This window comes from Chelonoidis abingdonii, chromosome 5, assembly GCF_003597395.2.
Source record: "Chelonoidis abingdonii isolate Lonesome George chromosome 5, CheloAbing_2.0, whole genome shotgun sequence".
In the NCBI taxonomy this organism is placed as follows: domain Eukaryota; kingdom Metazoa; phylum Chordata; order Testudines; family Testudinidae; genus Chelonoidis; species Chelonoidis abingdonii.
The window spans coordinates 36,695,569-36,700,535 of NC_133773.1; positions in this window are offsets into that span (position 1 = coordinate 36,695,569).

Genomic DNA, 4,967 nt, shown 5'->3' on the forward strand with positions numbered 1-4,967 from the left:
AGCCTGGTCTACCACTGGGGAGGGGATCGATCTAAGAGTACGCAACTTCAGCTATGAGAAGAGCATAGCTGAATCGATGTATCTTAGATTGACTTACCTCATGTCCTCATGGCGCAGGGTCGACTGCCACCGGTCCCGTTGACTCCGTTCTAGGCAGTGTGAGTTCCGCAGTCAACGACAGAGTGATCGGGGATTGATTTATCGTGTTACACTAGACACGATAATCGATCCCCGAATATCGATCACACCCACTGGGTAGTGAAGACCTGCCCGCCCTTCTCGTGAACCTTTTCTAATGCCAGTACATCTTTTTTTAGTGAGACCACATCTGTATGCAGTATTCAAGATGTGGGTGTACATGGATTTATATAAGGGCAATAGATACTCTCCATCTTATTCTCTATCCCTTTTTTAATGATTCCTAACATCCTGTTCGCTTTTTGACTGTCACTTGCACACTGCGTGGACATCTTCAGAGAACTATCCACGATATTCCAAGATCTCTTCCTGATTAGTTGTAGCTAAATTAGCACCCATCATATTGTATGTATAGTTGAGGTTTATTTTCCAATGTGCATTACTTTACATTTATCCACATTAAATTTCATTTGCCATTTTGTTGCCCGGTCATTTATTTTGTGAGATCTTTTTTAAGTTCTTCACAGTCTGCTTGGTCTTAACTATCAGAGCAGTTTAGTATCATCTGCAAACTTTACACCTCACTGTTTACTCTTTCTCCAGATCTTTTATGAATAAGTTGAATAGGATTGGTCCTAGGACTGACCCTTGGAACACCCTAGTTACCCCTCTCATTCTGAAAATTTACCATTTATTCTTACCCTTGTTCTTGTCTTTTAACCAGTTGTCAGTCCATGAAAGGATCTTCCCTCTTATCCCATGACAACTTAATTTATGAAAGTGCCTTTGGTGAGGGACCTTATCAAAGGCTTTCTGGAAATCTAAGTGCACTGTGTGCACTGGATCTCCCTTGTCCACGTTTGCTTACCCCTCAAATAAAGAACTCTAATAGATTAAGTCAGACACGATTTCCCTTACAGAAACCATATTGACTTTTGCCCAACAATTTGTTGTTCTGTGTGTCGACAATTTTATTCTTTACTATGTGTTCAGCTAATTTGCCCAGGTACTGATGTTAGACTTATGTCTGTAATGGTGAATGACATCTCTAGAGCCTTTTTAAATTTGGTGTACATTACCTTCTTCAATCATTGGGTACAGAAGCTGATTAAAGGACAGTCAAAGTCATGTTAATGTGCCGCAATTTCACATTTGAGTTTCAGAACTCTTAGGTGAATGCCATCTGGTCCTGGTGACTTATTACTGTTAAGTTTATCAATTAATTCCAAAACTCCTCTAATGACACTTAAGTCTGTGACAATTCCTCAGATTTGTCCACTACAAAAGATTGGCTCAGGTTTGGGAATCTCCCTAACATCTTCAGCCGTGAAGACTGAGCAAGATTCATTTAGTTTCTCCGCAGTGACTTTTTCGTCTTTAAGTGCCCTTTTTGCATCTGATCGTCTCAGGGCTCCACTGGTTGTTTAGCAGGGCTTTCTGCTTCTGATATACTTAAAAACATTTATTACCTTTTGAGTTTTTGCGTAGCTGTTCTTCAAACTCTTTTTGGCTTTTCTTATTACATTTTACACTTATTTGGTAGTGTTTATGCTCCTTTCGATTTACCTCACTAGGATTTGACTTTCCACTTCTTAAAAGATGCCTTTTTATATCTCTCTGCTTCTTTTACATGGTTATTAAGCCACGGTGGTTCTTCTTTAGTTTTAACTATGTTTTTTAATTTTACATTTTCAAATATATTGATTTCAATTACAAACAACTACAAAAGTGTGCAGTGTCATGATAGTGTTTCCACTGTATTTTATTACAAATATTTGCACTGTAAAAATCAAATAGTATTTTTCATTCACCTATTATGAGACTGTACTGCACTGCAATCTCTTTATTATGAAATTTGATTGACTTACTAATGTAGAATTATGTACCCAAAATATTTAAAATAAAATTTAAATATTGGAAGATATACCAATCTCCTAGAACTGGAAGGGACCTTGAAAGGTCATTGAGTCCAGCCCCTTGCCTTCACTAACAGGACCAATTTTTGCTCCAGATCCCTAAGTGGACCCCTTAAGGATTGAACATTCAACCCTGGGTTTAGCAGGCCAATGCTCAAACCACTGAGCTATCTCTCCGCTCCCCCTCAAAATCTCCCCTGCATTCAAAAGTAAAACAATGTAAAACTTTAGAACCTACAAGTCCAATCAGTCCTAATTCTTGTTCAGCCAATTGCTCAAACAAGTTTGTTTACATTTGCAGAAGATAATGCTGCCTGCTTCTTATTTACAATGTCACCTAAAAGTGAGAACAGATATTTGCATGGCACTGTTGTAGCCAGCATCACAAAATATTTACATGCCAGATGCGCTAAAGATTCATATGTCCCTTCATGTTTCAATCACCATTCCCGAAGACATGCGTCCAAGGTGGTGATTATTTCTGCTTGGTAATGATCCAAAGCAGTGCGGACCAATGCATGTTCATTTTCATCATTTTGTCAAATTTTCAGTGAAAGTATTTTTAAAATGAATGATGTGCTGGGTCATCACCCGAGACTGCTATAATATGAAATATAAAGTAGAATTCAGGTAAAACAGAGCAGGAGACATACAATTCTCCCCTAAGGAGTTCAGTCACAAATTTGATTAACGTATTTTTTTAACAAGCGTCATCAGCATGGAAACATGTCCTCTGGCAAATAAATATTTTGCAACGGCAGCTTACAACAGTGCCATGCGAACGCCTTTTCTCACTTTCAGATGACATTGTAATTAAGAAGTGGGCAGCATTATCTCCTGTAAATGTAAACAAACTTGTTTCTCTTAGCCATTGGCTGCATTAAATCACATGAATTAACTGTGATTAATCAACAGCTCTAATTCCAATATATTTTTTTTGAGATGGGGTGACCACAGCTGTATGCAGTATTCAAGATGTGGGCATACCATAGATTTATAGAGAAGAAATATGATATTCCTAATGTCCTATGATGTTCCCAAAATTGTTAGCTTTTTTTTGACTGCCGCTTCACTTTGAGTGGATGTTTTCAGAGAACTATCCACGATGACTCCAAGATCTCTTTAAGCGGTAACAGCCAATTTAGACCCCATCATTTTATATGTATATTTGGGATTATATTTTCCAATGTGCATTAATTATTTTGCATTTATCAACATTGAATTTCATCTGCCATTTTGTTGCTTAGTCACCCAGTTTTGTGAGATCGCTTTGTAACTCTTTGCAGTCTGCTTTGGACTTAACCATCTTGAATAGTTTTGTATCATCTGCAAATTCTGCCACCTCACTGTTTACCTGTTTGTCCAGCTCATTTTTGAATATGTTGAACAGAGAGGGGACACCTCTCTCCATTCTGAAAACTTATTTCTATCCTTTGTTTCCTATCTTTTAACTATTTACTGATCTATGAGAGAAAGAATTAAGGTTGCTGGGATGATCCTATTTCTGCATTTCCATTTATAAAGTGTGACCTTAACTTAGTGTTTCCTGTCTAAATTTGTGTTTTATAGAAAATGGCCCTTCAAAGTCTTTCCCCCCGTAAATTGCAATAATTATGAAGAGGGGAGGACACAAAGTTAAGATCACATTTTAAAAAATCCTCACTACCATAACACCAGATGGATTTTTTTTGTGCCTAGGAATTTAATAATTGCTCAGTAAAGTCGAGTCTGCAAACTCTGCCAGGATTCCAGCTATAGACCCTTCTTAGTCAACTGTAAAATCTACTCTGCACAAACTGCTCCATTTCTGTGCCTGGACGTCTTACTGATATTAATGGGAGTAATGCATATCAATCGCATGCAGGACAGAGTTCTCAACTGCCTCCAAGTGATCTCTAGGGGGGAACGGATGGTGGCGGTTGAAGGGACCTGTAGCAGGTCAGTTTGTTCCATTAATTTATCTGCCTCTTCCCAATAGTTTGATTCCACTTCCTTTTAAAAATTGGCTTCATTCTCTAGTTATATCTTACCCTTATGCTTCCTCCATTAAGCATTTTACTATTAATTACATTTCCATTTTCTATAAGGAAGACCAGGCAAAATGATTTATTTGGTGACAAAAACAACTTCCTTTGACAGATCTGCTATCAGATACTGAAGAGATACAGATATGAACAGCTGTATTTTTTTACTTTAATAATGCCTACCTGTTACATAGTGTTTTTAGTGGAGCATCTCCTTGAAGGATCATTTTGCTACAGACCAAAGTTTCTGTAAGAGTGTGGCATACAGACAGTCCAGATTCCAGAAAATCTGTTGAGACGTTGTCCATCCAAAAGAATCAAGTTAGTTTTCCACTTCAGCAATTTTCTCTAACCATAGTAAACTAAATGCAGGAGGCAAGCGCAAATAATTGTAGGTAAAAACTTGCATGTTTTCTGTGCCTTTTTGCATTCCACATAGGTATGTATTCCACCCCCCCTTTCAGGTTTCTTCCAATGAGCCAAATACTCAGCCCCTGCTCTAAATATTTTAAACTCGAAAGACAAGTAACAATATTGTGTTGGTGGGAGTGTGATTCCAGTAAGTGATGGCTGATTGTGTTATTTTCGTTATACACAAATGTGAACGTTTTAAATAGTACTTTATTCAATCGGCATAAATGACAGCATAGTCTATGTATAGTTAATAGTGTTGACCTGGCCAGTGGCACTGTTTGCACAAAACCGCACTACCTCAAGCAAAGTGGCTAAGGCCACGTCTACACTACGGGATAATATCGAATTAGCTAAAATCGGTTTTATAAAACTGATATTATAAATTCGATTTCATGCGGCCACACTAGGCACAGTAATTCGGCATTGTGCATCCATGCTCCGAGGCTAATGTCGATTTCTGAAGCGTTGCATTGTG